General features: G+C 47.2%; 1 protein-coding gene across 1 annotated transcript in view; it reads left to right on the top strand.

Annotated features, from left to right (window-relative positions):
* The window catches only part of PIGV (phosphatidylinositol glycan anchor biosynthesis class V), a 145,482-nt gene that overhangs the window by 5,036 nt on the left and 116,727 nt on the right, over nucleotides 1–23,719 (top strand). The gene's annotated exons all lie outside the window — the stretch shown is intronic.

Genomic DNA, 23,719 nt, shown 5'->3' with positions numbered 1-23,719 from the left:
TTGGAGCAGTTCAACTATCTACTTGCCCGACGCAGCTCGCTGCAGCAAGTGCTGAAGGAAGCCGACCCTCCAGCTGACACACTGAGAGAGACGCTGTCTTTTCTCTTGCCGAGAAATCCAGCTCAAGTGTTTCCAGGCTCCCCTTGTGGGGTGTCGGAAAATCGAGTCCCGAGACAGAGATACCAGACCTCCTTCATTCTAAACCAAGGTACGGAGCTGATTAGACCCTAAGAGAAATCTTGGATAGATTCTTGGCAAAGAATACTAAACTTATGCTACACCTCACTTACTTCTTCCCTTGTACTATACTTAGGTTAGGTACATTGGGGTAGGCGTATTTTAGAAGCACCAGTTGAGTACTCTTTAGTATTTATTTATGTATGTATTTTATGGCTTAGAAACCATACCATGCTTTTACAGTATTATTTTATAATACTCTACTTGCTGTGCGCATTATACTTTACAGCCAGTATTACGATTTGTAGCAGTTCATTTCTTCTGCATGAGAAAGAAGACTGTTCAATAAATAAGTTTATTGAAAACGCCCGTCTCCGTTTTTCTGCACCTCTGATGAAACGAAGCATGCACGATTGACTGAGTAAAATATCTATCTATTGTTTCCACGACTCTGAAGATACGTTTTATCTTGGGGAAACAAAGTTGTCATGTTTATGCGGTTGTCAGAAACTAATCCCTTCTTGTGTAGTCGAAAGTTTCTAGTCACCTCTGAGCTAGCTGGCACTCACAATTAAGTCTAATATATTTGATAGAGACCTAGTAGGCCTAAGTCCAACGTCACATCTATAGGATATATTATTACAATGCGCAGAGCCTATTGGGAATATAGGAACTACACTACAGCACAACATGCTTTGGTGCCATCTTTTCTTCTCCCCTTACTCCCATTGTCGCCCTTCTTTTCCCTCCGTCCTCCATCCTGTTGTCCGTGACTTCCCTCCCATCGTCTGTGCCTTCTCCTCATTGGACGCCCGCCCTCCCGTTGTCTGGGCCTTCTTGCCCCCGCCCTCCCGTTGTCCGTGTCTTTTCCTCCCCCCCCAACCTCCCTCCAGTTGTCTGTGCCTTCTCCCCCCTCCCTCCCGTTGTCCGTGATGCCTACTATTTGCAATGCAGTAGGTCTCGCGTAAATGTATTGCAAATGTTTGTTTCTTTTGTATGGGCGTTGTCGACCACCATTTGATGGTAAGTCCATCCCTTGTGTGAAGTCAGATGGTGCCCCTGAAGTTCCCGTGCGTAGTCCGCATTCTTTTCTCTGCTGTTGTGTCTGAAAGCTCGACGGAGGAGCTCCGAAAAATTCCGGGAAGTTTGAGAGAAAGAACAGAACACCAAAAGCCACAGGACGAACATACAAACAGAAAGAGAGCCTTCTTGACTTTGACAGTGAAACCCATGTGACCAAAGAATGAAGAGGAGAGAGTCATGGAAAATACCCCTTTTGAATTCTGCCCCAACTGCCACCACAAGTTCATGCTGAGGGATCCGCGTGAGGCCTGCAATCTGTGCCTGTCAAAAGACCTCAAGGATAAAGATTGCAAAGCCTGAGCCAAGTTTGTACGGAAAACTGTCAAGGTACGACGCTGACAGAGACTAACACAACATGCCATGGCTAGCACCCATTAGAGATGAATCCCTGAAAGATCTTGTCCTATCCAGACAGGACGAGAAAAATGTTGAGGAGGCTAAACCAGTGCATGAAAGGGAGTCAGACATCAAAGACGCTGCTGCTGATGCTGTAAGGAGGGAATCTTTGAGGTAGGCCGCAGAAGGTAATGAAACTGCTGAAAGGTTAGGAAGTTAAGTCCTCAGACTCTAGGTCCTCGAAGGCAGCCTCAGCGTTGAAACACCTGACAATTGAAAGACAGCACAAACTTAAGGAGCATACATAACCAATGAAATTCTATCAATGTGAATGGTGTGAATAATTTATTGTTTTTTTAATTATTGGTAAAGGTCTTATATCTAAAGGTGGTGAAAAAGGCTCTCTTTGCAAGTGGCAAAGGGAGAGCACTATCAGGTAGATTCATCAAGCATTTTTGCGAGCGCAAACCGTGCGAATCGCAAAATTCGGCCGTTTGCGCCCGCAAAAATGGCATTTGAGATTCATCAATGGTTCATGAACTCGCAATTTGAAAAATCGCAAATAATTGCGATTTATCAAATTGCGATCGCATTTAAGGAATCTCAATTTGAGATTCCTTAAATGCTATTCATGAACCTTTTAAAAATTGCAAAATCGCTATTTTTGGCCGCTATTTACCGCGAAGTCTGACTTCGTGGTAAATAGCGAAAACTTAAAAAAATGCACTTTAGTGCATTTTTCTAAGTTGTATGTTACACACACACATGTCCTTTGGGCATGTGTGTGCGCAACATCAGTCTACATTTACATTTCAGGGGTGCTACAGGGTGTCCTTTGGACACCCCTGGCACCCTTGAAATCGCATCCTTATTTGCGATTAGCAAATTGCTAATCGCAAATAAGGAATGACTCCCCATTCATTCCTATGGGCCTTTAGGCCCATAGGAATGAATGGGGAGTCATTCCTTATTTGCGATTAGCAATTTGCTAATCGCAAATAAGGAAGCTGTAGAAATCGCAAATAAAATTGCGATTTCTACATGAATCCCGTTTTGCGAGTCTTTAATAGCGATTCCTTAATAATCGCTATTAAGGACTCGCAAAACGGAACAAAGATGAATCTGGGGGTATGTGCTTTTAAAATACCCCTCACACACTAAGAATCCCTTAGTGTCATGCTTCATCATAGGGTCTTCCCGTCCCTCTACGGGGCGGGGCGTGCTGCGACCTACGAACTACGCGGGAGCACTTAATTTTTTACAATAGGCTATGCGTGATGTGTAGGACAGTGAAAGGTGATTAGGATAAAGTGTAGGGACCTATATAAGCGAAAGGTAAAAAATAATGAAAAATTCCCTGGCTAGTAGAAAAAGATTCATTTAATGACTTCTCTGGCTGGGAACAGTAAAAAAGGTTTTTTTTTTAAGTAGGGCGAATTACGCTATCTACTTGGTCGACATGACATGTTTCGTAAGCAGTCCCCTCCTGCTTACTCCTCAGGACCTCTGTTGGTCCCTACTAACAGTACTCGATTCTAATTAAATGTCGTATGCCTAAAGTCCTAAAACCTAGTAGCAAAAATTGGCTACTTGGTTTTGCTTCTGGGCTTGAGTGGGCCCTCTGTGAAGCGGTAAAAGAAAAGACCTATTGTGATCCCTGTGGAGAGAAAAAGGAAAGAAAATACAGTTTGTAATTTCACTTGAGAAACATTGCACATAGTTCTCATAGTCCGCTTGTTGCGTGAGTCACACTGTGGCATTGCATCCATTAAGTTGAGAGACATGGCATTGTGTCCATTGATTTTTAAAAAAAAGGTTATTCATAATCACTCTAGAGAATAAACCAGTGATATATTTTTCTCCATAATTCTGGTTTCATGGGTATATTAGCCCTCCAAGATCTTACACACACAGTTGCATCAACCTCAATACATTCCACGCACACATCCAGCCAGGATCATATACAAAATCAGTTTGATCGCAAGGGGAGAGTCAGCTTATAAGGTTCCATTTTAAAGTAAAGAGACGTGATGTTATTAAAAGACGAGTAAAGTCAAAAGTTCGTTTTCTGGAAGAAAACGGCAGAAAAACACGTGTTGTACACACTCATTAGTAGATACATAGGACATATACATACAGTTGTTTCACATATAGTTTGCCCCATGAGCCTGCATCTTAGGGTTTTTGTCAGGCAGTATAAAAAAAGAATGCATGGTAAAGTCACTCGGGATGCTCGTCTTCCGAGTGTGGCCCATTTTTAACGTCTGACCAGGTTTTTAAAGACCCATGATCGAGGTCTTATGTACCGCTGGCAAAAGTCTGCCTTAATCCTACCCCTCAGCAGCTCTGTGGGATCTGGAGGGGCTGACCGGGACCATCTATTTATCCTAAGTTTGCATCTGCGCGGGAAACACTTCGTCATCCTCGCCTCCTCTGTCAGTGGTAGAAAGACTGGAGCGCTAACAAAAATGGCTGCTTACTGTGGCAATAAGGGTGGAAAAAGACGCGGTCATGTAGTCTTTCCTCTATTACTATTTCAGATTTTTGGAGGAATAATGTTGACTCCGTAATATTGTTAAATTGTCCTATGAGCATTGGGTGCGTCCCTTATTGGTCTTAGCTGTTATAGTCTCATGAATCCGAGATGGATGCATGATTCTTATCAGGAGAACGAATCATGACAGTGGGATGTTACTTGCCAGGCATTGATGAAATGTGTTTGCCATAGGGCACTTGATAACCTAATTTCACATGAGCGCTGTGGTGGTGTTGTTAGTTTTCAACTGCGATAATCTCGAGAAACAAAGATGAAATGGGAAAAACCATGATTGTTTATAAGGAGAGCAAAACATGGCAATGGTGCCATCACTATCCAGGCGCTAATGATACCTATTTTCCTTAGGGCACATGCGGGCCAATTTTATAGCGATCTGGTGATATTGTGTGTTCTGATAGTTTGTGTTTCACAAGAGGGACGTTTTTTGTCAATTTGCATGACAGCGCTGTGGTAGTGTCATGAACGTTTTGTTCTCCGATGCATGTACAGGCGTTTTTACGCCACTCCTCAGACTTCCAGCTCTGATAGGTGCATTGCTCATGTTGGATACCAGTTCATATCCACATGTTGACCATACTGTTCCGGTGGTGTAGGACAGGCCTTTTGTAGCCAGTCACAACTGTCCCCAAGGTATCTCATCGTTTAAGCCAGTGTTGTTGGTATCCAAACGGAACACCCACCTCTGTTCCTTCTCGAGGAGGTGTTCTTCTCTTGCCACTTGCTCAATTATGGTCCAAGAGATATCTTCGGGTTTGTGGTCATTTTCAAAGAAATGCGTCGTTAATTTGGTACTGGCTCTGCGGCATTTGATAGTACTCTTGTGTTCCCCTATTCTGGTCGTTATGGCCCTGCTGGTCATTCCTACATACTCAAGGAGGCATGGGCATGTGATTAAATATACCACATTGTGACTGTTGCATGTTGTAAAACATCTCTGTTCCCAGCTTGTACCATTCCGGAAAGTCAAATTCTTGCTCTTGTTTTGTTAGACAACAGACTTTGCACTTACCACAAGGGTGGTATTTTTACTGGGGTTGTTGCTCGATTTTTGGTCTGGTGTGCACCAGTATTTCTCGGATGCTCCTCCCCTTTCTATGAGAGAACATGGGTCTTGGTATCTGCAGACCCCCACTGTTCAGAATCCTCCAATGCTTGTTAACAATTTTGGTAACTTGATTGGAACTCGTGTTATATGTAGTGATACATATTGGTCTTCTTTCTTCATCTTTGGGTATCCTTTCTTCCAAGAGGCTCTCTCTGCAGTTGTTGCGAGCCCTCTTGAAAGCTTGATTTATTACTCTCTCTGGGTACTGGCGGATTTCCAGTTTTCTACGCAGATCTTTGGATTGAAGTTTGAAGTTTTCAATTTCTGTGCAATTTCGCCTCAAGCGGAGAAATTGCCCATACGGTAAATTGTCCCGTAGATGTTTATGGTGGAAGCTATTGTACATAAGTAAACAGTTTTTGGATGTTCTTTTGAAGTGGGTGGTTGTCATTAGTCTCCCATCCTTTGGGAAAATGTTCAGGTCGAGGAAGACAAGATTACTGTTGGAACAAGTACTTGTGAGTTTTAAGAAATCGTCCTGTAGATTCAACCACGTCAGAAATTGTTGTGAAGTTCGTTCATCTCCATCCCAGATGATAAGGATATCATCGATGTACCTCTTCCAAGTCCTTATGTTCTTTCTAAAGGGGTTGCTTGGATGGAGTATTCTGGTAGTTTCCAGATTGTGCACGTAGATACCAGCTATGCTGGGAGCAAAGGTGCTCCCCATGCTGGTCCTGTGCTTCTGTAAGTAGAGAGTGCCATCGTATTCAAAGAAATTCTCCTTCAGGGTCAGTGAACAACATTCCATGATCACGTTCCTTGGTGTTTGATATTCCCAATCATCTTTGAATAGGACGTCTTCGATGATATTGAGAGTCTCATTATGTGGGAGACTGGTGCACAAGCTCTCCATGTCGCAGCTCATCAGTAGCTGGGAGTCTGGGTCAAATGTTAAATCCTCTAATAGATTCAGTACGTCCTTGGTGTCTCTGAGGTAGGTAGACGTCCGATGAACCATAGGTCGTAGGAAAGCGTCAGCAAATTTGGAAACTGGTTCCAAAACTGACCCAATTCCGATACAATCGGACGTCCCGGGGGGTTATTAGCCGTTTGTGTATCTTTGGCAGAGTGTTTGAAAAAAAGGAATTAGGAACTAGTGTTAGAAACCATGGACAGAGACGGACTAGTGACAGCACAGACTATAGTAAGACAGAAAGCATGATACAAAATTATTTTATTAAATTTTCATTATAATAAAAAGCACAGTTGTCATTTGGATATACGTAATTATTATGTGCATGCCTTCATTATATATGTGACTTGTTATCTACATATACAGACTTATATTGTCAGATCCTATACAGTTTTCATAATAGTGTAGATATTTATACATTAAAACATGGCTGAATATATCAACTACGCGCGTTTCGGCTGGAGGCCTTCATCAGGGAGCCATGTAGATATCCAAGTGGACCTGAACCTGTGGTTGGCGTTGGTTCTCACATAGGTAAAGTTGAATTAGTTGTGCGGGATGGAGGATGGTCTATCTTGGAGATTTAAGCTGTGCAGTATATCGTTAGTCTGTGTTCTGCACTTCAGTTTTCACATTTGGGAGTGGCTTCTGGTGTTTAAGCTGTGTGGTTGCTCTTAATTGGCAAGAGACTACACGCTGTGGGTATCTAGTAGCTGATGAATAAATGACCTGGTGAATCGATCTGGTGGTTCTATAGGTTGGGGTCTGTTGACGGCTCTGGTCACATTGGCAATCTGAGAGGTGCGTCAATCGTGGGGTCTGGTCGGCGTCCGTCTGTATGTGAACCAACGCCAACCACATGTTCAGGTCCACTTGGATATCTACATGGCTCCCTGATGAAGGCCTCCAGCCGAAACGCGCGTAGTTGATATATTCAGCCATGTTTTAATGTATAAATATCTACACTATTATGAAAACTGTATAGGATCTGACAATATAAGTCTGTATATGTAGATAACAAGTCACATATATAATGAAGGCATGCACATAATAATTACGTATATCCAAATGACAACTGTGCTTTTTATTATAATGAAAATTTAATAAAATAATTTTGTATCATGCTTTCTGTCTTACTATAGTCTGTGCTGTCACTAGTCCGTCTCTGTCCATGGTTTCTAACACTAGTTCCTAATTCCTTTTTTTCAAACATTGTATTTATCCCGTATTAGGAACTCTAGTCGGGGATACCCCCTCATTCTTACATACAATATCTTTGGCAGAGTGTACATATATGGAGTTCTTGGGTTTTTCTGGCACAGGAATTCTCCTTCCTTCTTCGTGATCCAGTTATGGGCTAATGCTTCCTCCACCATTGTGTTGATTTTCACTTGAACTTTTTCCGTGGGGTCAGTGTGGAGTACTTAATAGTTGCGCTGGTACTGTAGGAGTCTTACACACTCGTCGTATTGTTGTTTGGTTTGTATCACCGTCGGACCGCCCTTGTCTGCTGGTTTTATTACTAGTTCACTGTTGCCACTCATTTCTTGTAGTGCTTTCCGTTCTTCACTGGAGACGTTCTGAAACACCCTTCTGCTTGGTGGGTCCTGATTGTTCAAGTCCTTCATGATCGCTTTCTCAAAGGTGAGAAGTTCGATCTGTAGAGTGTTGTCCATTGGAGTAAAATTGGACTTCGGTCTCAGTCCAGTGTCGCCCTGCTGGGTCTCTTTTTCTTTGTCCTTGAAGAAGACTTGAATCTTCAAGTGTCTCATAAATTCCTGCATTTCTTTGCAGAGTAAGAATTTATACATATTGGCTGTAGGAACGTAACCTAAGCCCTTTTCTAGTACTGTTTTCTGTGCCTCAGAGAGGTTGCAGTTGGTGAGGTTCACTATGAGGCTCACTTCTGGTTCTTCTGTGCTCCCGTCATGCTTCTTGTTGCCATTCTTAGTGGTTCCTCTTCTCCTGTAGTCCAATGGACGGTCGTACCCCTCCGGATGCGTCCCTTGTTCCTCCCCTGGTGCGACCCTAAAAAAGAGGTCTGGTCAAAGTAGCCATAATCTTGTTGTTGATATGCCCAGGGAGGATAGGGTCCTTGTGGGTGCTGGAATGGTGGGGGTCCATACTGTTGAGGAGGATACATCATCGGTAGAGGATGGTTGTTCCATCCTCTTGTTCCATGGTAAGTAGGCCGCCGGTAGTTCTGCCGTGTGCCCTGATACCTCAGGTTTCTGCCTCTGCTGGAGTTCGAGCTATTGGATCCAGTGTCGGATGACTCATCATCTGTGGTGTTGTTTCTTGAGGATCTGTAGTCATCTTTGATGTAAGGATATATTTTTTCTTGTGTCCACCGGCCGGTGTCCTTCTTAAATTTATCGTACTTGCTGCTTAATTTTAGCGATGTCTCAAAATCATTGAGTGTTTTGTTAAGTTCCTCGAGGTGTTTCTTCAAGCTGGCGGGAGATTCATAGCTCTTTAGTCTTACTTCGATCGCTTGAATCTCTACCTTCAGTTCTGACGCTAGTCTACTGGCGGTTTTTATTATAAGCACAATCCAGTCTCGTGTGCATCGCCATGAAATCTGAGACCAGTCGATTTTGAATGTTTTATCCTCAAGAAAAATATATGGTTCATTCCGAACCACCAAACCCGGTGGGGCTGTGTTAACTCTCAGATACTCAGACATGAGTAGTCCATGAAGGGCAGTTTTTATCTGTGTCTTCCTTAGTTCTTCTAGTTCGTCCCAATCGTTATTGCTGGTGGATGGTACAGCGGAATTCAGGCCCTCAAAGGTGCCTAGTGATGCTATGAGGTTTGAGATCTCATCCTCAGTGAAGGCAAGGCCCAGATTGGCCATTTCAGGCTTGTCTCTTTTTGGAACTCCAAGGGATAGTGTTTAATGAAATGTAGAGATACGGAACGTATTGTGAAGAGATTGGTTCAGCTAAACTTCCGCAGCTGTGCGCTGCCAGTAAAGATCAAAAAAAACAATTGAGGAAGTGTAGAGGCAGTGGTGATAGAATCACCCTCCTAAATAGTATACATAACCAATGAGATTCTATCAATGTGAAGGGAGTGAATAATTTATTGTTTTTTTAATTATTGGTGAAGGTCTTATATCTAAAGGTGGTGAAAAGGGCTCTTTGAAAGTGGCAACGGGAGAGCACTATGTGCTTTTAAAATACCCCTCACACACTAAGAATCCCTTAGTGTTGTGCTTCATCATAGGGGTCTTCCTGTCCCTCTACGGGGCGGGGCGTGCTGCGACCTACGAACTACGCGGGAGCACTTAATTTTTGACAATAGGCTATGTGTGATGTGTAGGACAGTGAAAGGTGATTAGGATAAAGTGTAGGGACCTATATAAGTGAAAGGTAAAAAATAATTAAAAATTCCCTGGCTAGTAGAAAAAAATGAATTTAATGACTTCTCTGGTTGGGAACAGTAAAAAAGGTTTTTTTTGAAGTAGGGTGAATTACGCTATCTACTTGGTCGACATGACATGTTTCGTAAGCAGTCCCCTCCTGCTTACTCCTCAGGACCTCTGTTGGTCCCTACTAACAGTACTCAATTCTAATTAAATGTCGTATGCCTAAAGTCCTAAAACCTAGTAGCAAAAATTGGCTGCTTAGTTTTGATTCTGGGCTTGAGTGGGCCCTCTGTGAAGCAGAAAAAGAAAAGACCTATTGTGATCCCTGTGGAGAGAAAAAGGAAAGAAAATACAGTTTGTAATTTCACTTGAGAAACATTGCACATAGTTCTCATAGTCCGCTTGTTGCGTGAGTCACACTGTGGCATTGTATTCATTAAGTTGAGAGACATGGCATTGTATCCATTGATTTTTTTTTTTAAAAGAGGTTATTCATAATCACTCTAGAGAATAAACCAGTGATATATTTTTCTCCATAATTCTGGTTTCATGTGTATATTATCCCTCCAAAATCTCACACACACAATTACACCAACCTCAATACATTCCACGCACACATCCAGCCAGGATCATATACAAAATTAGTTTTGATCGCAAGGGGAGAGTCGGCTTATAAGGTTCCATTTTATAGTAAAGAGACGTGATGTTATTAAAAGACGAGTAAAGTCAAAAGTCTGTTTTTTGAAAAAAACGGCAGAAAAACACGTGTTGTACACACTCATTAGTAGATACATAGGACATATACATACAATTGTTTCACATATAGTTTGCCCCATGAGCCTGCATCTTAGGGTTTTTGTCAGGCGGTATAAAAAAAAAGAATGCATGGTAAAGTCACTCGGGATGCTCGTCTTCCGAGTGTGGCCCATTTTTAACGTCTGACCAGGTTTTTAAAGACCCATGATCGAGGTCTTGCGTACCGCTGGCAAAAGTCTGCCTTAATCCTACCCCTCAGCAGCTCCGTGGGATCTGGTGGGGCTGACCGGGACCATCTATTTATCCTAAGTTTGCATCTGCGCGGGAAACACTTCGTCATCCTCGCCTCCTCTGTCAGTGGTAGAAAGACTGGAGCGCTAACAAAAATGGCTGCTTACTGTGGCAAAAAGGGTGGAAAAAGACGCGGTCATGTAGTCTTTCCTCTATTACTATTTCTGATTTTTGGAGGAATAATGTTGACTCCGTAATAATGTTAAATTGTCCTATGAGCATTGGGTGCGTCCCTTATTGGTCTTAACTGTGATAGTCTCATGAATCCGAGATGGATGTATGATTCTTATCAGGAGAACGAATCATGACAGTGGGACGTTACTTGCCAGGCATTGATGATATGTGTTTGCCATAGGGCACTTGATAACCTAATTTCACATGAGCGCTGTGGTGGTGTTGTGAGTTTTCAACTGCGATAATCTCGTGAAACAAAGATGAAATGGGAAAAACCATGATTGTTTATAAGGAGAGCAAAACATGGCAATGGTGCTGTCACTATCCAGGCGCTAATGATACGTATTTTCCTTGGGGGACATGCGGGCCAATTTTATAGCGATCTGGTGGTATTGTGTGTTCTTATAGTTTGTGTTTCACAAGAGGGACGTTTTTTGTCAATTTGCATGACAGCGCTGTGGAAACGCATCGACGCACACTAACTAATACACAACCCCCTTGCCTCGCACTACTTGAACGGCAAAAAATACACAAATGTTGTCAAGTAATGTATACATCATATAGCGAAATAGGGGATGTGTAGCCTTCTAAGACCAAGTGTATAGGTCTGGTGTAATACTCTCTTCATGTATGATTTACTTATGTTTTTGTATTTATTTGTGATTATCAACATTTTGCACTGTTTTTATTAATTTGTACAGGTGTACTTCAGCTTTTAATGTGAGATTTTAAACTAACCTGTGTAACGACCTACTTCTCTGTATGTTTTGGTGCTACTGTCAGTCACCAGGTCATCCTTTCTCAGGTTCCAGAAAGACACCACATTTCACAATACTTACCCAAGAAAGGAATAAACACTGACAACATATAAGACCATTGCCGAGGAGCTCGCAAATAACAACAAGTCACAACACCCCCCTATCCAAAACGGTACGCAGTAATTCACAACACCTCCTAATCTAAGAGGGTACACGGCACATGCTCCTCCTAGCAATGTAATTTAGACATCCCTGATGGGAGCCGATTTCCCTCCCGTATCAACAATTACCCATTAGAGGGGAATCGCCCATCCCTCTGTAAGTACTTGGTAAAAAAAAAGGGTCCCGACCTTCCCTCACAAGGAATGCAAACAAATGATATGCTCTAGGGTTTCTTTATTACATGATAATAGGATGACAAAAGAAAGAAATAACTAAACATCACAGTACATGTACATAGAGCCTGAAAATAAAAGCATAGTTAGATAAAGTTAGATATACATGGAACACCTCACCATAATCTTTGGCATCTTGTTATCTGAAGAAGGGTCCGTCTCTCTTTCCCTCTCTCTGGTTGGTTCCGGACTCTCTGTTGCACAAACACGACTGCACGTCTGCACCGTGATGTATCATCAGACCGCCAAAACACCAGACCAGCATCTCTCCAGCTCTCAGCATCTCTTAAGCATCTCTGCATCTCTCTGCCTCTCAGCATCTCACCCTCTCTCGGACCCCCTTTCTCTAATATAGAACTCTATCCTCTATCGAAGCTTCTGGAAGAACCCGCCTACCTTTCTCACAAGATTCCTGTACCTTTCCACACCAAGCACCCAACAGCAGCTGGCCAAGCGTTTTGTTATGGCGCCAATGCGAAGAAGGCACATTCCTCCTGATAAGAACTGGTCTGCTCTGGTTCACTGCCGGTGAACAACACATGTAATCTCAAATATCACCTCTCACCTACAGAGGCTCAGAAGATGGCTGCAGTTTAGAATATGGAGTTGCTCAAGCATAGGCCTCTACTACTTGGAAAGCAGAATGATATTATACCACGTCAAAGCCAATAGGCTAAAGTCATAATTCACCTAACTCAAATAACACTATGCCCTTAATCCCTCAGTATCCCCTATGGAGCCCATGTGTGCACCATCACCAACAACACTGCACCTCGACATCCCATACCTTCTATTCTTTGGCAAGATTATTGTAATGTAAGACCATCCTACATTAAGGCTAAAGTAACATAGCACACTAAAATCAGTACCCAATGGTGGTGATCGAGGGTCATCACAGATCATCAGACCACTAAAGTGGCTCATTCACTACAACCTGTAACCAAATAAATTACATAATAATTGAAATCATTGGTCTTTGAGGTACATATAGGAATAGGTTTGTAGTATGTTTGAGGTGAGCGAATGGAATGAATGACATTTTGAGATTCATTGAATGTATGTGGATCATTGACAAGTAACTTACCCATTGGGATCTTGTTATTTTACACTGTCAAGGTGCTCAGACATGTGGTTCATATGTGTTGTCAAAGTGTTGCTTTCTCCATTGATTTATCCAAACTGTGCCCCATGCCCCTCAGGATACTCTTAATGTCTTCCGGGAGGGAGATGACCAAGAGTCACCTTCCTCCAAGCAAGCCCTGATCCTTTAAAGCTGACCTGGCAGAGCGCCTAGAGTTGAGCGAGAGCTTACCCTGCTAAGGACTGATTTGCTCCTTGCGCCATCAACAGCAGCACAGAGACAGATGAAAAGCCAGCGAGCACAAGGACTGTGGACAATCAGGCTAGAGGATTCAGGGCACTGCAGCAGCTCAGTCCTGTAGGTAGACACTGGGAAGAAGCCACACAAGGTTCCCTATAGTATGCAAGGTTTTACAACACCTTCAATACAGTGCTGTCCCACACTCCGCAAGTAGAATTTCACCCCCATGTCACCAGTCAGTTCATTTGCACGTAATGTTCCCAGTACTGAACATCACCTGCCTAGCCAGCAGTCTCCGTCAAACAGGTGCCACCATGTACCGAGCCAGTACCAGGAAAGCAGCACCTCTATCACAGTCTGAAGCAGTAAGATCAATGAATGAGAAAAAAAACAATCTCTCCAGTGCTGCAAAGACTCTACTCATGCCTGCATGAACCACGCAGCCACTACACAGCTCAAAGCCAATCAGGATCCAGACACCACAGTTGTCTACAATGTTGAAAATAAGATGCAAATTCCAAATATAGTTGTCGTCTTTATTATAAGTAAGATATATCCAAATAAACGACCGGCCAGAGAGACAGCAAACAACTGGAGAAAGCCATTCTGAGCTTTCTATGGGTTCAATTATTTTCTGCTTGCACAAAGAATCCAACTCTAAAGGTAATTATTTTCTCATGGCTAGAGGGACAGCATACAATAACTGAAACTCAACCACTTCACATGCCACCATTCCAAGATGGAATAGTAGTCATGGTGGCATGTGCTGCATTTGTAAATACACTCACCTCTTAAAGAAACATAAGGCATTTGTAAATACAGTCACCACTAAAAAGAAACATAAGACCCAACAAATGTCAAAGTGGGCAGAGTTTCACAACACCCTCGGGGTGACCGTCAAGACTCCAGAAGGATCCAGGCCTGCCTCCTGTCCTCGGCTAGCAGCAGGACCCCACTCAGGGAGTCCCCAGACACCTCAATCAAACGCAGATAAGCACCATCAGCCACACACAGGCTTCCCTGTGATTTTTTTTTTTGATAATCAAATTTATTGATTTTATAAGAGCCAACACGAAAACAATACCAGCCACTAGCACATTTGGCCGCGCAGGGCAAATACAAGAGGACATTACACCTGCATAAAGGAACTGATAGGCAAAGCAGAAATAAAGACAGTGGTGCACCCACTCCAGACTTTGAGTATAGATTGAAGGAATTAGTCCTCCACCACCCCAACCCATTTGCCCCACATTCTATGGAATTTCTTCAGGCAGCCTCTTGCCTCATACAGGAGTTGCTCCTGGGCGGCGCACCAGTCCACCCCTCTACGCCAGGGCGCCATGGTGGGGGCAACTGGGCTCCGCCAGTTTGCCGCAATGTCTCTTTTGCCCACCATCAGTGTCGTGTTGAGAGCGTTTTTTTCAGCTCTGGATCCCTTCAGTGATACCTAGCCAGTGAGTTCCCCAGTTACGGACTCCCAGTAGCATGTAATAGCGGAGCAACACCATACCATGTGATAAAAATTGGCTTGTATATGGCTGCAGCGGGGGCATGATGCATCAGGTCGGAGCCCAGCGCGACAGAGACGCAGCGGTGTAAGATAGGCAGTGTGAAGGTAGTATACTTGAACGAGGCAAAGCCTTGCTGAGGCTTTGACTGTTTTGGGAGCCATCAATGCGTCCCTCCAATCGGCGTCATCCAAGGACCCAAGCCAACTCTCCCATCTATCCCTGAGGTGTGACAGTGTGTTAGGTGTGTTATTGATAAGGGAAAAATAGATACAGGAGATTCCCCTCTTCCCTAAATTACCGGACATGGTCTGGGCCTCGGGCGGGCTATATTCGGGTAGGGAGGTGCCATCTGAAATGTGAGAGTGGAGGGCATGTCGTATTTGCAAATATCGATAGAACTGGGAGGCGTGAAGGGAGTAACGAGTTTGCAAGTCTTGAAAGGTGCGTATGTGAACTCCACCCCAGACGTCGCCCAATAGAGAGAAACCAATGATGTCCCATGCTCTAAAGCCTGAGAGGTTGGCAACCTCCCGGAGCCAAGTGCTGCACCACAATGGGGTTTGTTGGGTCAGTTTATCTGACCCCTGAGTATGACATAAAGAAGCTCGCCAGGCCAAAAGCACCCCGTGGGTGACCTCGGGTGAAGTTTGGGGGATGATGCTCCCATACAGCATCCCTTGGATGTTAGACCGGCCTAGGTCATGTAGTTCCAAGCGGTATGCTGGGTCAGACCAGCCACCGTTAAACCAGTCAAGCACAGCGAGGAACTGAGTCGCTAGATAATAAAGGTAGAGATTCGTCATCCCCAGACCGCCGTCAAATGATGGGATCCGGCACTGGTCGAGGGCCAGATGAGGTCTTCGCCCCCCTCCCACAAGAACTTGGTGGCCATGCTGCCCATTTCACTGAACCACGACCATGAGAAGGAGAGGTGGGTATTCTGAAGCATGTAAAGGAACCTGGGCAAGACCATCATTTTGAATAGAGCTATTCTGGCCATAGGGTTCAGTGGTAGAGTTTGCCATTTGAGGAGGTCAGCACGGGTTTTCTTCACCAATGGGTTGACGTTAAGTGACCAAGCGAGATCAGGGAGGAGGGCCACCCAAATGCCTAGATACTTGAAGGACTGCCGCCGAAGAGGTATCGACGACGGGTGAAGGGGAACCAAAACTGATTCAGCCGAGTTCAGCCAAAGACCTGTGGTTTGTTCAAAGAGAGTCAGAGCTTGGAGGCATTGGGGTCCCGACTGAGCCGGCAGAACATCGTCCGCGTAGAGGGCGATCTTATCTTCCTCTAAGTTAGGCCATCTCCAACCCGTAAGGAGCCGATTAGAGCATATAAGACAGGCAATGGGCTCCATCGCCAGAACGAATACGAGGGGTGAGGAGGCATTCTTGGCTCATGCCTCTTTTAATGGGGAAGGGGTTTGAGAGGGCTCCGTGTACTAGTACTTGGGCCCTGGATCTGCAATAAAGTGTCTTAACATGGCCGCGGAAAGGGGCCCCAAAACCCATCTCTATCTATACCTTCTCAAGGTAGCGCCAGTCCACCATGTCGAAGGCTTTCTCGAAATCTACGAGAAGGGATAGGTATGGGTCAGCTGTTGCCGGTTTGCTAATGCAAGGTGGAGGCGTCTGAGGCAGTGCCGGGTTCCCCGAGAGGGCATAAACCCGCACTGGTCGGGGTGGACCAGTTTGGCCAGATACCGCCATATGCAATTGGCTAGGACCGAGGCAAATATTTTGAGCTCCGAGTTAATGAGGGAGATAGGGCAGTAATCGGGGCAGTGTCTTGAGGGGGGCTGAGATTTCGGGATCAACACAATAGTGGCTATATCCGTCATGCCTCCTGGTACACCTCCAAGCGGGACGGGATCAGTGTGTCTCGATAGGACCCTGGTGTCTTGCCCGCAGCCATACCGGATATGGCATCGTTGATCTCCGGGGGGACCGGGAGGTCCAGCGTCTCTGCCTCATACTCGCTAAGTCGCAGGAGGGAAAGTCGTTCGGATTGGAGGAGTTCCGGGAGCAAGAGAGTAGGAGGCTGTGCAGCCTAGAGAGTCGCGTAATAAGCAGCCAAGCACTGGGCCACGGCAGCGGGGGCACACTGGGTCACTCCGTCTGAGTCGATCACCTCAGGGATGATACAGTTGGCCATTGGGTAAGTAGCCAGGCAATCAAGGAGTGTTTCTTTTTGGCTCCCCATCTATACTCACGCCACTGAGGACTTCCACAGCAGTTTGGCCGCCTCCAAGGAGGTCTGCTTGATCTGGTCTCTCAGAAACGCCTGTCCTGGGCTTCTGATCTCTTCTCCGGAGGCTGAGCATCATTTAGAGCAGCTTGGGTCTCCAGGACTGTGAGGTGGGAATCCTGTTTCGTACGTTTAAGTTTGAGTTGTCCCTTGGCAAAGCCTAGGATGGTGGCCTTACAGGCTTCCCGTAGGGTGCCAGGAGAGGAAACCCATCCATGATTAGTGGTAAAGTATTGACGGAGCTCGTCTCCCACTTGGTCTCTAAAGTACTTGTCTTGAAGGAACCAGGTGTTCAACCGCCAGATCGGGCGCAAAGAGATCGGGAGACTGCCCATCTGCAGCGCCACTGGGGAGTGGTCAGATAAACCTCTGGGGAGGATGGCCACGTTTTGAACGGTTCTATAGCCCAGGACCGGCAGAAAAATATAGTCTAGTTGGGCGTGCGTGTGATGGGACGCTGATGTGTGGGTGTAGAGTCTAGGTGTCGGATGCCAGAGCCTCCAGGCATCCTCGAGACCCAGGGTGGAAGCCCAGTTCAACAGGAGGACAGATTGAGTGACTCTGGAGGTGAAAGGTGCCGTCGCAGTGTCAAGGTCAGGGTCCCTTACTGCACTTGAAGTCTCCCCCAACGATGGTCATCCCCAAGGGCAGGGCGGCGACCAGTGTAGCGAGACGTTGAAGCCTGGAGACCAATAGGGAGGGGGGAGAATATATAGTGAGTAAGTTCAGAGGCCGTTCCCCAAAGCTTCCCTCCAAGAGGAGAAAACAGACCTTCGGGTCATGGGTTGCCTTGTTCACCACGAGTGGAAGACCACGGAGCACCAGGACAGCCACCCCACGCGATCCCCTATTAAAGCCGGAGTGCCAGACTCTGCCATAGCCATAACACGCCAGGAAGGGGCAATGATTGCCCACCAGGTGGGTTTCGTGGAGCAGCAGGGTATATGTAGTGTGACGCTGAACATAGCGCAGAACCGCTGTGCGCTTGACCTTATCCAGCAAGCCGTTAACATTCCAAGACAATATGTGGAGCAACGCTTTCACAGCACGACTGTCAGACATAGGGAAACAGGAATAGGGCCAGACACCTAGCACGAGTGGCCAGTGAGGGCAGTGTAGCGCGGGTGTGCAAGGTAGTAGGTGCAATCCTACAGAGTGGTGCCGTGCGTGCCTGGCATGTAGCTGGAAATGCATGCTGCTACAATAAACAAATCGGGACAACAGTCCCCCCTTCCCAACCCAATTCCCTCCCCCCCTCCCTATACTTCGAGAACGGAAGTCTGTCGCCCTAACAGTGAAAAAACTAGAAGACCAAACTAAAACGCTTGGGAATGGGAAATCGTGGAGGACCCTCCTCTTAGTAGGATGTTCGTGGCAATGTCCATTGGGAGTGAAAGTTAATAGTGCGGCACTCAACCGTGGCTTGAAGTGCATCTGGAAGGCGAAGATGAGTTCAAGCAGGACCTGTGATGAGCGTCAGGCTGCGAGAGAGATCAGTGGCCCGGTAGATCCAACAGTGAAGGTCGAGGTGAGGCACCTCCGGGATCACAGTGGAAAGAGGAACCAGAGTGCTGCAGCGCAAGGAGACCACCGGAAGGCGCCTCGGACGTCGACTGATGAGCAGGGCCCAATGGTGAATCTAAACGGGCTCGTCTCTGGCCCAGCCGCCTGAGGGAGCGGTTACGCTGTGGCTGAGGGGCTGGGATATTTCGACAGGCACTTCAACACCAGCTACGGGTGATGGGTCACATGCGTTTAAGGGGTGTTCTTCTGTCACCCATATCCAGGCTTCTTAAAGGAAATCGAAGAAAAGTGTTCTGTTTTGGAACACAATCCTTAAGCGAGCCGGGAAAAGGAGCCTGTATTGTATGTTAAGAGTGCACAACTTCTGCTTGACGTCCCCAAAGGAACGGCGTTGGCCCTGCACCTCGCGAGTATAGTCCGGGAAGATCATTATCAACTGGTTTTCATATTTGAGATGTTGTTGCTTGCGGGCTTCAGTCAGCACAGAGTCTCATTTTTTGAAGTTGAGGATCCACAGTATTTTCGGTCTGTGGGGCGCACCTGGAGGTGGCCTGGGCATGAGCGATCAGTGTGTTCGTTCGATCACAAACCATGAGGGGGAATTCTCGGGCATCCAGGAGCGCAGCCAGCGTTCCATGAATTCCGCCACTCTGCCCTGCTCCACACCCTCCGGAAATCCCACCAAGCGGAGGTTGTTGCAACGGGACCGGTTTTCAGCATCCTCTGCAGCTCCTGGGTGTGGGACCAGAGGCGGACAACCTGGTCCCAAGCTGTTGGACCTCATCCTCCACTGTGGAGATACAGGATTCGGCTTCTTTAATCCGGGCCGTCACATATCGAAGGTCTTGTCAGATGAGGGTCACATCAACCCGAACTTCAGCAATCTTTACCTCCACTGAGGTTTTTGAGGCATGGATAGCCTGGAGGATAGTGGACAAGTCTGCAGAAGGAGGGGCTTCCTTGTCTGCAGTACCACAATGTGGGGCCACTGCCGCCAGCTAACGGAGTGGAGCGCAGGATACCTCAGGACATGGCTGGGTGGGGGAGGAAACCTCCCTGCCACCCGAATGGTGGCCGAACTCCCCCACCACCCAGGAGCAACTGGGCCCTCAAGCTCCTCACCTTATCGGGTTGCAGTTGGGCTGGGCAATCGTTTGTCTTAGGTCCCGCAGCCACTCCCGGTGCGGATCACCTCCCTGGAGGGGGGCCTCTGCGTCCAGTGCAGGGCCCTCTCAGCAGCAATCTGGGCCCCGCAGAGCGGCGCGGGGGAGGGGGGCGCGTATGGTGAAATTGCATGCCACCGCCCGCTTAACAGCAGCACTCATTGCCCCACTAGGCCACTGATCATAAGTCCAGACCTCAGGGCCGGCAACTCTCGGAGCTCCCACCAGGGCAGAACAGTTCGGGAGCCCTGGGGCGGCAAAGCAGCACTCTTCGCCTCCTCCGCTGTCGACAGCCGATCACACGTGGATCGCGGTATGCCGCGCAGCCTCAACACAGGATCCGCCCCAGGAGGCGCGGTGGGCAGGACCTCACCATGCTCCTCCAGCACCTCACACCCAGCTGGGTATCCTTCATTGTCAGGAAGGAAGAGGCAACACAAATACCAGCTGGAGTCCGGAGCACACTAGGGGGGAACCGGGAGCTCAGAGCCGCAGATCCGGCCTGGAGATCGGCATAGCGGAGCCGCCATCTTGAGACCGCCTCCAGGCCCGGATCCCGGCCGGGGCCACCTGTGGCGCCAGGATGCGACCCACACCGCCTCCAGGGAAGGCCCGGGGGCCGAGATCAGGCTGGCAGGCTGGATACACGATAAGGACTCTCCGATGGCAACGGATGCAAGAGCAGATGACGGAGGGGTCCGGAGCCCTTCTAAAGTGCGACCGCCATCGTGACCCTGCTGGCCACGCCCCTGATTTTTAAAACCTTTTTTTTATTGTTTTTTATTGAATTGCATTGTAAATACAACTTAGAAAACAGTTATATCGCGACCAGGCATAACAGTACACATGGCTTTTTACAATCTGGTACATAACAAGGTGGGCATCTGAGAGACACAACTTATACAGTTACGCTACCTGGAACAAATTGTGTATCCACATACTATGTCCCAAACAGTTTTACTGACATTAGGCATATGTAAGGTTGAGTACTTTCTAAGCAGCCCAACTTGTGGGGCCCCTGAAGCCCTCATACTCCGTGCTCACCTATACGCGTGACTTCTGGGACTCGGCCGTGTTAGTGTTATCATTTGGGTCTAATTCTGTGCTTGCAGTTTTACTAAGGAGATATGTTTGATATGGACCCCAGCAGCTCTTGGGTCGATTTGTGGGAGGGAGCAGTTCGATGTATACATCAGCATGTGTATTACAGTACAGCATGTCAGCGTGCCATTCTTTTAACGTTGGTAGCTGGCCACCTGCCCATCGATTTGCCACACAACGCTTTGCGAGAAGAAGCCCAATGGCCAGTAAAGGGCGCATAGTTTTTCCACTGATAAATCCCACCCCAGCAGTGCTATCTAAGGGTCCGGCTCAAAATCTGCACTGCTAATGGTCCCTAGTTCCTGGAACACAGTACTCCAGAATAACTGAATCCCAGGACACTGCCAAGCTAGGTGCCAAAAGCCTGCATCCTGCATCTTTGAAAACGGGAGCTCTCTGATAGCCCATATCGAAACTGCCGCTCTGGGGTACAATACGCTCTATGCAGAAATTTAAAGTGAATGAGCCTATATCTCCCATTAAGAGAGACGGACCAGGTGCAGGAGCAGCAATATTGCCATTCTTTGTCGCTTAGTGGAGCACTCAAGGCCCGTTGCCAATCTAGTCTAACTTTCAGATCTTCGGCCCGACGGGTTTCCTGCATGCTGGTGTAGAATCTAATAATTAATTTAAAAGATTCACCAACTTTGAAGAGAGTGGTGAGAGCCCCTATAGCTTGTGGTTCCAACATATCATCGCACATAAGGGCGTGCCAGGTGTGCCTAGCCCTGAAAAAGTGAAACAACGTTGTGCCTGTCGCGGGCACTTCCAGATTTTGTAAAGCCTCCCAGCTACCCAATATTCCATCCTTAAAAAATCTACCATTTTGTGAAAACCCACAGTCCGCAGCGCCCGCCTTGCCGCCGCATCTTGCCCCAGCGGGAGCCACAAGCACCAGTGTAGTGGCATCTCTGGTGAAGAAAGGAAAGCTCCTGCTTGCATGTGTAGTAATGTCTGCCATGCCTGTGCTGTGATGGCTAATGAATCAAAGATTTGCAGTCTCCTAGAGGCTGTTTGGAAAAGTGTCTGGGGTAGTGTAAGTGGTTTAGCCGCGTTCCTCTCCAAATATAAAAAAGGTGTCATGTGGGCTGTGTATCCAATAATGGGAGAACGTGCTGTTTGCCGCTCTGTAATATTTCTCTAAATCTGGGACACCCAGCCCACCCAACTTGTAGAGCTAAGTGAGAGAATCCCACCGTATCTTGGGTTGTTTCCCTGCCCAAGCTAGTCGAATCAGTTGTGTACGCAATTGCTTAAATAGGGTATGTGGTAGAGGAATTGGTATGTTTTGCAATAAAAAGAGAAAGCGCAAAAGAATCACCATTTTTATTAAGAAATTCTCCCCATTAACGATAGTGGGAGCCTGATCCATTTATCCACATCCTCCAATCATTTCTGCTCAGCAGTTCTGAAATTTTATCTGGATTACCACTGCCGGGTCGGTGTGAATTTTTATACCTAAACACCACACTGCCTCAGTAGTCCATCGCAATGGGAACGCCATAGCCGGTTCTGTAGTGGCTGGGGTGAGAGGAAATATGATGGACTTGTCCCAGTTGATTCGTAGACCCAAATGCCCGCCGAACTGGTCCACCTGGCTTAGTATAGGGGACAGATTTTCTTCTGGATTATGGATATATAGCAGGGTGTCGTCTGCATATGCAGAAATGTTCAGTGTGTACTCGGGGAACCCCAGCCCTCTATGCGCATGGTATTCACGGATGGCAAAGTCAAATGGCTCAGGCACTATCGCTTACAACAGCGGGTACCCCTGTCTCGTGCCCCGCGTGATGTTGAATGAATGGGAGACAACATCTCCTAGCCTTACTCTGGCAGTGGTTGAGGTGTATAGCACCGACATTAAGCATAGGAAAAATTGGGAGGAGCCAAGATGGCGATCGGAGCAGACGTGTAGGCTCCCGGCTCTACCAGCCCTTGAGCCCCGCACCGACATCCTGCTTTCTATCCTGATGGATTTTGGCGGCAGGACGTTTGGAATGATGTGCTGACTCTTTCCGTGTTTCCCCGAGATCTCAGCCTGCCCGGTGACCGGAGATATTTGCGGGGTTGTCCGCAGCCCTGAACCCTCGCCTGCACCGCCGCTCATCACCGGACCTCGGAGGCTTGGTGGCGGCCGGGCTACCCGCGTAGCGCCGAGGACTTGGAAAGGGTGCCGTTCTCACGGGACGCGGTCCTGACTACACTGTCTGCCGCTATCTATTGCAAGCTGAGCCTCAAACGTGCTTGCTGGGATGAGACGCTTCGAAGGTGCGGAGTCTTTGTTTGGAGCTGGATGTGCGCAGCATAGGTCACTCGGCCATCTTTGTTTTACGTGGATTGCCTGCTTCTTTGTCCCAGCTTTCAGCCTGATGCGAGGCGGCTCTAAGTGACGGGCGCTCGATTGCACTCGACCCTGGTGGCATCGGGGACCTGGACTGGCGCTGGTTCGTGCCGCACCTGCCTCGGCTACTACACAGGATTGTCGACACCATGGCTTTGTCTGAAGACTCGTGGCTAGGGGGAGATCGCCCATCCCTGCCCGTGGACTGTGCCACCCTGCCTGCGCTGTGGACCGGCTCGCATGCACCTTCTTGGGGTACTGAGACAGGGGGGCTGCAGCCATCACCGTCATGTGGGTCCATTCTGGCCGCCCTGTGTGAATTCCGATTGGCGATGCGCAATGGTTTCCACGTATTGGGTGAGAAAGTTGACAAAATGATGTCCGATCTGGGACAGGAGCGCAATGTCGGTTCCCAGCACGGCTTGGACTTGCCTTTGCCGCTTTCTGGGGATACAGTGTTTCTTCATGCCTACATTGATGATGTGCCTGTTACTAACTCTACCGTCGCCCGCGGCCGGCCGTCTGCCCGACCCGCCTGTGATACTTTGTTTCCCCCTCCTCCGGGGTCTGACTCATTGTTGCCTTCAAAA

This window comes from Lissotriton helveticus, chromosome 3_1 (genome assembly GCF_964261635.1).
Source record: "Lissotriton helveticus chromosome 3_1, aLisHel1.1, whole genome shotgun sequence".
Taxonomy (NCBI): domain Eukaryota; kingdom Metazoa; phylum Chordata; class Amphibia; order Caudata; family Salamandridae; genus Lissotriton; species Lissotriton helveticus.
The sequence above is the reverse complement of the archived record's forward strand: the minus strand, read 5'-3'. Positions and strand labels throughout refer to the sequence as shown.